The sequence below is a fragment of the Chamaea fasciata genome, unplaced genomic scaffold (assembly GCF_029207755.1).
Source record: "Chamaea fasciata isolate MVZ Bird 193981 ecotype frontalis unplaced genomic scaffold, bChaFas1.0.hap1 SCAF_1, whole genome shotgun sequence".
In the NCBI taxonomy this organism is placed as follows: Eukaryota; Metazoa; Chordata; class Aves; order Passeriformes; family Sylviidae; genus Chamaea; species Chamaea fasciata.
In genome coordinates, this window is record NW_027094086.1 from 67,080,040 (window position 1) to 67,091,072 (window position 11,033).

Below are 11,033 nucleotides of genomic sequence, written 5' to 3' on the forward strand. Positions count from 1 at the left end.
ACACCCTTTACTGTGCTAAAACAAATCTATAAAATTCAAAATTACATTCTTATTGTTTTGCTGGCATTATATATATGTCATTAATTATAACAACAATTTGAATGAACAAGGAATTCTTGTTCAAATACTTTATGCATTCTTATCAGGTTGCATTAGAAGGATTAGGTAATGCAATAGTTACATTAGTCATTCCTCACACCTTTCTGTACAACCTCTTTCCAGGTGTGCCTTGTTATTACTTTTTCCAGATACACCTGGAATGTAATGAGGAATTGCAGCTTCTCATTCCTGCTTCAGAACATTATCTTGGAGGTGAGATGGAGATTGTTTATTATTTAGACAATGGTAGTAGAGAGGAATGATTTATGGCAGTCACTCAGCAGCAGTGAAGTTAGTACAGAGTAATGCACAGGTTGTCATACCCACCGAGCAAACCTATTAACTGTGTAGGATAATTGCATAATACTCCACTCACTGAATTACTTCACATTACAGTCATGATAGAAGGTGTCCCAGATGTCTGTGTTTTAAAAATTATGCTCTGAGATTTAAGAGGATTTATATTTTTATGCAAGAATAAGAGGAAGAAACAGATTATTGTAGTGACCTAAAGTATTAATTTTTGCAAGATAATCAGGCATGTGCATAGCATAAGTATAAATAGCTCTGTCAGAATCTTTGGGACTCAGGGAATCATTGCAGAATTGCTCTTACTCTGGAAAAGTGGATGCATCTTGTTGCTGTGTCATCAGAACTCAGAAAGGTGGAGGGATGAAACAAATAATATCAAAGTATAAGCCTGCTGTGCCAGTACTTGTTACTTGGGAGGAAGTATTATCAATTAATAAATAATCAGTACTACTTAGTTACCAGCAAGTAAGCTGTTTGCAAGCACACACAGATCCAAATAAGATGATTTATTGTCTCAGATGTGCTTGAGAATGTAATATGAGGTGTTAATTTGTTTTGTAGTAATGTCAGCTGTGCAATACATACATGAATGCTGTGTGACAGAATATTGATGTGTCATGCAGTTTCAGAGCCCATAAAAGAAGGAACAGAATTGGAAATTACAAATATTTTTGTTTAAGTTCGTTTATGCATGTCCTTCATAAGTAGGCTCCTCTGAATTTTATTTAAATCAGAGGTAAACTCTTTCCCCAAGATTTTAAGCAAGAATGTACAGGAATCATCTTGCTTCCCAAAAATTAGCAGCAAAATTTTCTCTTAATTGTCGTTTAAACAAGAGCACGTCCAAAAACGGCTGTTCCTGAAGTGTCTGACCAGAGAGTTCAGCTGTTTTTTAAGAGACGGGCTTGTGACACAGTATTCAGATTCTTTTCAGCCTCCCACAGAAGCTGGCACTGCATGTGAAACTGCTGTTGCAAAGCCACAATACCAGCGAAAAAGGGTGTTAAAAGGGCTTTCAAACAATCAAGGGGAGGAGCAAAAGGTAAAATCAGATATTAGTCCCAGAGAAATAAAACACAATACTATCTGGATTCTACATCTGCCCAGCATATGTAATTTCTGGCAATGAGTAACTACTGTTGGAGAAGTAAATAAAGAAGGATGACAAAAGAATCAAGCTCGACCCCACGACTGTAAAGATCAGACAGGGCCAAGTTAATAATGAAATAACACTGTTGGTCAAAGACTGTTACAGCTTTTCTGACTCCTGTTTTTTTAGAAAAAGACTTAGTCCTGCACATGCTGCAGACAGGAAAATGGTGATGTACCAATAGCAAAATTGTATTTTGGTCTAGATATGCCAAAACTACATAGGTAACAATCTCTTTCAGTGTGCTCATCAGGTTGACATTAAGTTGTTCTTTTCATTCTGCAAAAGAAAAACATGCTGTCTAGACCAAAAGGTGTATGGAAGCCAGAGAATGCCAAAAAAGTGTTTGTATTTAGCATGGAAATGCAGTTCTTTGTCCTGGGTAGATCATAAAACATTCAGTTTAAAAAGAATTGGAGTAGAGAAATGCTGTCCTCATGATTTATCTTTTTATAAAGTTCTTCTAAGGATCAGCTCAAAGATAGATATTCTCCAACAATATTTTGAGGCTCAGAAGGAGCTCTATAGGGTACTACAGAACAGTCCCATCATATTTTTCTAATGACAAAGGGTAATTTTGGCCATTCAGTACAAAGTCTTGTGGTGGGAGAATGAAGAATTGCTTCATGCCAGTGAAACAGTCTGTGTTATTGGGCCCAGTCCTGAGAGTGTACAAAGAGTGCAGCAGTGTTTTCCAAGTGTCCCAAGTGAAGTCAAATAACCAGAGTGAAGATGGCTTTTTCTTTTTTATGGGAATAAACTGCAGAAAGTAGCTTCAGCCTGCACTTTCTGCTCTATGTCACAGGACAAATGGCTTTATAATTGCAGGGGAACACACCTACCTTGGAAACTGGTATTCATACCAAGAGAAATAGCACCTGAAGTGTCTGCATTTCAGTTGATAGAAAGTTTTATGTGCTTAGGACAGACATCTTAAATATCTGGGGGCTTCAAGTGGGAGAAAGCAGTAATATGAAATTTTCCAAGCAATCTGTCCTGCTACCAAGTTGTCTGCCATATCTCATATATGGGTCTTCCTGGATTTCTATGGCTTCATAGTAACCATGAATCATTACGGCTGTTTCTGACCCCAGTAGGAGATGATGCAATGTCTGGCTCTTTTGTAAATTATCAGCATTATTTTTGCCTCTCCAGAAGACATGTTCTCATATGATATTTAAAGGAGTCCAGCAGGTCAAAAGTCTATACAATGACCATATCTAGGGACCAGAGCTGGATATAGATGAGATTTTACTTGAGACAAGTCCCTTGTTGTGATCAGCATCATCCATGAGATGTTGTATTTCATTAGCCCTAGAAGAAGCCAGAAGGCAATGATGGTCGCATTTGAAATAAAAATAGAGGTTGAGTTGTAATCTTTTCAACAGTGGACCTGCTCTGTTCCTTCTGCTTCACTGCTCTGAATCTGCACCTGTGTGGGTATAGTCAGTGCCTTGGTGTGACTCTTGGCTCCAGCTCATCTTCTCTCAACAGAGTAGGTCTGCAATGACAACCAGCCTCAGCAAAGAGTCCAAATTGCCAGGAAAGCCCATAGGGATGGGACAGCTTCGAGATCAAGCCAGAAGGTCAAGCCAGTGGGTAAGGATCAGAGCCAAAATCAGGGAAGTAAAAGGGTGGGCACTGTTGAACCCACAGTGTAGCTCAAGAGCCTGAACCATTTCACAGGTACCAGGTGAAGGAGGGGCAGGCCCCCACTGCAACTCCTCACTGGTTTAAGTCTGAACGTCTCTGTTATCAAAATTTGCCCTGAGCCCACGTTGCCAAACCCCCAGGAGGAAGGAGATGTGGTCAGGTCCATTATAGTAAAACTACTGAGAGTTTAAAAGTAACAGTTGTTGAAAAGAAAGATTAAAAAAAGAGGATGCTAACTTTTTTAAAATAACACATTTTTACTTACTTTCATTTAATTTCAGGCTGTCTTTCTGAATCTTGGGAATGCCTTGTAGACATCTGTTACAAGATTGAAGAGGATGGGCTGTATTCTTCCTATTCAATCTCACCCTAAAAAGCATTCTCATAGTAAAGGTTTTTTAAGACCCATGCCCTGGGGGTCTGAGCATTTCACTGCCAAGTGTCTGATTGCTTTTCAACTCTACACACAAGCTGCTACAAACTTTTCTTGTTATGTATCAAAGAGGCTGAGTTCTCAAATAGACTGAGTAATGAAGAGATTAATAGAAGTCTCGAAAATCTAGCGATGAAGTTCACTTACACTTGCAGTTGTTCTTCCCTTCCAGGGTCTTCTATGAGGCTCTACCCATGTTATATTCCCTACCAGACCGCTGAAGGTCAGCCAGTGAATTTGGGTGAAGCATCCAACAGTTTCATCTTCAGAATTGAGACACACAGTGCACAAAAAGGATGCCAGATAATCATCTACACTCTTCGCCTGTTTCTAGGATGTCATGGAGAATATTCTTTGATGCCTAAATGACATAACAAGAGGTGACAGTAATGTTATTAGTCCTTTTTCATCTCACCAAGCAGGGAAATCTGAAAAAAAAATCGAGCTTCGGATGGGTTTGTTATCAAATTCCCTAGCAGCCCTTTGGTTTTGAAATATGTTTTTCCCTTTATACACTCTCTTTTTCAAGACCAACAGATACGGATCACAAAAAGTCTGATGTCCTAAGCATGTAACAGCTTTCAGAAACTCGGATTTATACTTTGACATATGAAATATGTAGAATGTGTTTGTAGCCAACATTTAGTCCACGGCATCCTAGAAACCCTTTTTCTTTGTCTCACTGTACTCCTGCCTATCAGTCTGTGCTTGTTGGGTCTTTCTGAATGCCAACACCCCAGACACCTGAGAGTACAGCCAGCATAGAACATGCTTGGAAATTTGCCGCCTGTCCAACTGAGAAAAGTCTCATTAAGTGCTTGGAAATTAGGAAGGCAGATAATGCGATAGGTTTGGGTTTTTCTAAAGTCTTTTGATTTTAAACTAATCTAATGGAGTGTTTAAGTGATCTGGAGAGAAAAAGATGTTAACTATGAATTTGGGGCTAAACAGCAGGATACAGCACTTTCTATTCTAAACAAAATGAATTCTAAAGCAAAGCAAAAAACTGTTAAGCAGGTCAAAAATGCAGAACAAAGTTTGAAAATTATGCTTTAATTCCAACCCTTGTATTTATGCATTTAAGTAAAGCTATGCATTACGTGCTTTAAAATGATTTATCACATAATAAGCCCTACAGTTTACGGCAACCTGGAATTGTTTACAGAATCTCAAAAACAGCAGTTCTGTGGGCAACAGCTGTGCTCAGCTGTGAGCAAAAGCTCTTCAGTCAGAAAAAGTGACATTTTGAGAAATCTCTCCATTTACACCCCAAAGCCTGCAAAAGAAGGTGTTAAGTTAGGACAGTCTGATGGAAGATAAAATTTATAAGCTTTCCTTAAAAAAGAAAAAGTTTTCCCTTGAGAAATTGAGGAGTGGGGAAGGAAGAAGGTGTTAAGTGTGTGGAAATGTTTATGAAACAGCATATTCATTTCATTTCATTCTCTCTGTTGGAATTTCTTTCAGTCTTCATTGTACAGAGCAGCAGGAGAATAGAAGCAAGTCCAAGCTCAAAAGAAGTCAATCAACTCATCATCTATGATCCTTTCGTAGTGAACAGACAAAAGTGGAACGTCTTCCAGAGAAAGACAGCAGAGGAGAAGCTCCTTTTATGCCCTCTGGGAACCTCTCTTTCCTCATCAACTGTAGACACCCAGGAAGTCCCTAGACTACTAATTTTGGCATCTAACATCCCTGAAGCAGGGAGGTGTGATTATAGCCAAGAATGATTTATCTCTTGGAGACTGGGGAACATTAATGGGACTGGGTTTGTTTGTGGTGCCCCAGGTGGCCTCTTCCTTGCTGTGTTTCTAAGAACGGGTTTTTTGTCCTCTGGAAGGCAGCAATAAAATTTTCTCTTTTTTGAACTGATTAGTTGACACAGTCTGGGTGGGTGCCAGAGGATGAACCCTGCTGTCTGGCACCAGTAAGTGGCTCCAGTGAGAAGTCTCTCCCCATTTCCCTCCTACACCAGAGAACATGAAGGAGCTTTACCCTGCTGAACTAAGCTGTTATCCTAACTCTTATCTACAAGACCTCAAACACCAAGAAAGCAGGAGCTTGAGGTGTTTTACAGTTTCACTTTGCAGTTGGAATTTGGGAATCACTTTTCACCTCATTCCACCGAGGGCTTCTGATGAGTTTGGACATTTCCATTGTCCATGTAGTCTTCTTACAAGTTTGTAGGGGAGAGAAAAACACTTTTCATTTTGGAGAGTCTCTTTCCAATTTATTGTGGAAAAGGGGAAATGATGGGAAAGGCTCAGCAGAACATTTTCAGTATTTGTGGTTTCCTTAAAAAGCCTCGCAGCAAACTTACAGGGAGGCTGGGGAATCCAGTGCTTTCTCCCTAATATCTCCTGAACAATTTCCTAAGGCCACCGTGCAGGAGTTTTCCGTGCCGCAGTCCCTCTCTGGGAAACTCTCAAACCCTTAAAGGCTGTTTTAGCAGGTTGAACTCTAGCATGTGTTCTGTGCTGTGCTGATCACCTTCCAAGCACTGAGGTACTGTAACAATGCCAGTCAGCTGTCAGGCTTTGGGGTTTACGATGATTAGGGCCAACAGTTCTTTATGGAATTCGACCACAGAAAGCTGTGAAAGAACAGGCACAGGTGCTAAAAATATCTTGTGTGTTCAATATTTTCATGGCATTTTTTTCATTTTTGGGGAGAGCTTGGATATGCTGAAATGCTGGCGGCTCTGCCATCCTGGCAAACAAGCTAATACGGACATGAGACTAAAGGTAAATCATTCCTGACTTTTATGTCTGCCCCCTTCTTAGTTTGTAAACTTGCTTCTTGGGAGTATTTTTCCTCCAGATAAAAGCCTCATCTGAGATTCAGACGTATTTAGGTTTGAATTCCAGACACTGACTTGGAAAATTTTGCATTGCACATGGAAAAAGTGATACCTGATTCTAATGGCTCACTGTAGCTCTATCATTCTCTCATCTAGTGGCAATGTTTTCTTAGCATTCTGTGCTTAACAAAGTTCTCTTTAATGAGGTCCTGCAAATGATTTGCAAGCCCTGTGAGAAGTCTGAAGTTGAATGCTAATGTGCTGCACTATGAGAACCTACTTTTGTCCTTACACAGAGGGGAGTGCCCCTGTGAGTATGAAGACATCTCTTCCTATACTCCTGAGTATTCCCAGGTGCAGCTGCCTTTAATCCAGACTGCACCTTGTACAAGGGTAACCTTACCACCCCTGTGCCCTTTATTGCTCATCTACCCCTCTCCTGCTTCTTGCCAGTTGTTTTCCAGTCTGGTTTTGATCAAGCTTGCAGTCAGACAGCCAACTTCAGTGTGGACTAAGGATATTGGAAACCAGTGCATTTCCAGAAAATCAGTTAGCAAACTCAGTTTTGTTGCCCTGTGTAACTTTTTTTTATGTTACTCCAACAAGTTAAATGAATAGGATTGTAAAATATTCCTAAAAATTGCTTAAATATATAAGGAATGGAGGTCATTTAAAATGGCATCTGGAGTGCAGGAGAAATCATTAAATGAACCCAAGCCTAAATTTTCAAATACTAAGGCCACTTCTTCTGCAGTGCAATTTTTGGCAAATCAAATTTTCCACTGACAAATGCAAACAAATATTGTCACGATTTTACTCTTCGAGTGCTGTTTTAAAGGAGCAAACAAGTTCTGCCAATATCTTTCTCACACTGTTATGGAGATTTGGAGCAACACATTCAGTTTGGAGTATTATGCTTCTTCTTTCCACTGACTATTTCAATAGATCAAAGGGGAAATCTCTCCACAGTGCTTGGTTTGGTCCTGTTCAAAAGGAAAAATCTGTAAACTTTATTTGCAGTTTGTCACCTCGATCAATCTCTTCTGACAGAAAACAATAGCTGTTGGCTGAGGTGCCTAATGCTGAGTCCAAATAAGATTAGGGAAGGTAATATTAGCTTGCATATCCCAGAACTGTTCATGGTTTGTGGTAACCATTGAATAACCAGCATCAAATCAGTGTTTTCCTGCTAATAATTTACAAATGAGCTCCCACAAAAAGCCTGTTTCATTGAGCCTGTGGTAAGCCATGGGTTTCAGGAGACAGCATTACTGATGAGAGGAGCTAGACAAACCCACCTGTGCCTGAGTTAATACATCAGCTGAATGGGAATAATAATGCTTATTTATTTTACAAGTCTTTTGCAAATTTAAGTAGTAGATGTCCCTAAAAGGTTTACAAGAACTGTGCAGTCTATGTATTGTAACACATCTGAAAATTTTCTTGAGTTTCATGATGAATTTTCTTCCTGTCAGCAGTAATTTTGCTATAGATATTCTGAAAAGTTGTATGTGGTAAATCCAACTGTATATGTACTTTCAGCATCTATTTGAGTTTGTTGTAATTTGTTTAGGGAACCAAGTGCAACTTCAAACTGAGCAAAAACATACAATTATTCTCACTTTGGAGAGAATGTCTGCTTCTTTACTGTCCTAGCTTCAGAATGTCAGACGATAGCTGTGGCTCACCTGTTTACAATGAAGTTCCTTCAAGGTTTTATTTCCTATTTCTGGCTCTGTCTGATCTTTTCAATATGGCCTGAACATTTCTTTGAACTTCAGTTCTTCACTGTGTTTCATTTCTAAGCTGATGGTACTGAGTCATTTCTTTTCATGGATTTGAACAATGTTCCAGTTCAAAACAATTGGAATTTTTTTCTCACACCTACTAAATATTGCTCACTTACAGATCAACTCCTAGCCACGCGTTATTAATCTGAGCATGCACTAAAACCCACTAAAATGTGGCAATTATTCTTCTTTTCACCATCCTCATGTAGGCTTTTATCTGATGTTTGCAGGCAGCCAAGAGTGTCTGCAGCACATTTAGAAAACCTTTAAAAAACTGCACTTTGATCCTTGCTCCCATTGTTGTTCATGTGTATACCTAATTCACTTTGCTCTTGAAATGTCTTCATAAGGCCATGGCATACGATACAAGAGTATTCTAAAGCAGAACCTGTAGCTCAAGCTAGATGGAGGGACTCTTCACAAATTGCACAGGCTTGGGAGTTTCAGGTGAAGAAAATAATGAAACATCAATTAAAAGGCAGTTAGGCAGCAGCAAGCTTAAGTCCTTCCTTTGATGAGCTGTTCTTTTCTATTTTGGACTCTGTAATGAACTCTGGTCTCTTGAAGGCTGGAAGCCACACTTCAGAAAAATAGAGGAGAGTCCCCCTGTTTTTTCAGAGACAAGTTGTTAATTCAGCAGTTGGGCACCTGTGATGCTTTATGTCAGAAGCCTGAGCACAGACAGCACCTACTGAGGATTTTTAGAATTTGCATTTTAGACTTAAGTGTCTTAGCCAATCTTAATACATCTGAGTCCTTTGATGACCCGAACCTAAAAGGTATGTTTTGAAATTTCCTAAATCTTTGACGCTCTTAATGGTTGGTTATGTTTACCTTGGGGTAACACAAGACTTTTGCAGTTCTGGGTAGGATTGGGATGTACAAACAAATGTGGAGTTGGAGTAGGGGTGTGAACCAAAGGCCTTTCTGATCTGAGTAGTCACATATGACTACACAGCCTAGTGTTCATGAATACTAATATGTTAGTATATATGACCTCAAAAATTTGTTCCCACAAACGTAAGTGCTACTAGAACTCCATCACTTTTATGTTTCCAAAGAAGCTAATGTGAAAGGAGTGTGAGATTGACCCATGCACCATTTAAAATTTTATAGGGTTATTTACATTATAAATGTGCAGTATTTGTTGAACTGTTACCATAAATGTAGCTTTTAAAGTATCTGAGACCATGGTCTAGTTATTTATTGTTCTAGGAAATTACTTTCATGAGAGCTGCACAGTAACTAGAGACTTTTGATTCTAAGTCTAGACTAAAGCTCAGCAAATAGTCCACAGAGAGTGGCTTTCTGACATATTGGCTAATGTGGAGCAACAGCTTCAGTGACAAAAGAGGTTACCTCAGATGAGAAAGTTGGTTGTCATCACTATGAGATTTTTTCTTAGAGGCCATTCATGTACTGTCATGCCAAGTAAATTTCTCTGAGGAACTGCAACCAGTTTTCCCAATTTGTTGACCACTGCATGCAGAATAATTTGAAATGGTGCTTCTATTTCACTTTTCAGTGCTCTGAAATTTACAAAGTCAAAAAGATGCCACTGGTCCACAAACAGAAAACATTGATTGTTTCTCTAGTCTTTGAATAAAAGAGCAAAGCAGAACCCAGCATAGACGACAGAGCCTGCAACTGGTGGTACAACTTCCTTGTGCAATAAGACTCTGCTGTGGTGGGACCCATCTCTGAAGGCAGGCAATGTAACAACAGCTGTATCAGGGCAGATCAGAAATCCTTCTTTTCCAGTACCCCGGCCCTGGCATTGGCATCAAGGGCATGCCTAGAGAAAGGAACACAAGGATGAGACAACCGTGCAACAGGCCCTGCCTCTTCTGGTTTACAGCTGGCTGCCTCTTCCTTTTTATTCTATACCTTTCAAGGGATCTTCTGACACTAATTTTTTCACTTACATTTTCAAACTCATAGACCCTTTGGCAACCAGGATTTGGATTTTGAAGTCAGGGCTCTCCCAGGTTCTGTGCCTGTTGTGAAGCAGGAACATGGTATCTGCTTAGAGCGGTACCTTTCAGTGCTCTTTGATTTCCAGGTCATTATGCATTTGTTGAATAGCAAAAACAATCCTACTACTGACTGACTTATTGTTTTTAGTTACAGTTTCTGGCTTCATTACCAACAGTCTGAGGGCTGCCAGAAGCGTGCTAACCCCTGGTTTTACTCTCTAAAATCCCTATGAACACTCTTAGGAAAATACTGTTTATCTACCATACAATTTTCTCAAAGAGACCTCTTATTACACCACCAGACCTTTGCATTGGAACTATTCACGTTTCCAAAAGACATTCCAGTTATGTAATAATGTACTAATTACCATTAGCATTATGTAAGAATATTAGTTAGACTTCTTCTGTCTTAAATTGAGTTCGATTTTTTGAAGCAAAGTTGATTAAGAATACACATGAATTATGCAATCTTTAAGCATGACAAATTAAAAAATTAATTCGATGAATTTAAGAAACCTGTATTTTATTTGTGATCTGTAACACCAAAAAATTTCTATATCCCTAAATTTTATGTGGAAAGTATTTTGATATACGAATAAAAAGTGTTACATAAAGACTGAATACTGTTCTGCTACTTAGTTGGCAAAGGCACATTATATAAGTGTCTCAAAATACAGAAACATAAAAATTTCTATGGCAGGCTGAATCATACCATGAAACTAAATTCTTGAGAAGGCCCCTACCAAATACTTCGGACAGAAATAAATTTCAAATGCAGTAGGCAGAAAAGCCTGATCAATGCTCCACTGAAGTGCAGGGTAAT

General features: G+C 39.2%; 1 long non-coding RNA gene across 1 annotated transcript; it reads left to right on the forward strand.

Annotated features, from left to right (window-relative positions):
• Positions 1–3,683: 3,683 nt before the first annotated feature.
• Positions 3,684–5,512, forward strand: LOC136302375 (uncharacterized). The gene is made up of 2 exons (XR_010724047.1): positions 3,684–4,027; positions 5,112–5,512. It is a non-coding gene; the product is annotated as an uncharacterized lncRNA (long non-coding RNA).
• Positions 5,513–11,033: the final 5,521 nt, after the last annotated feature.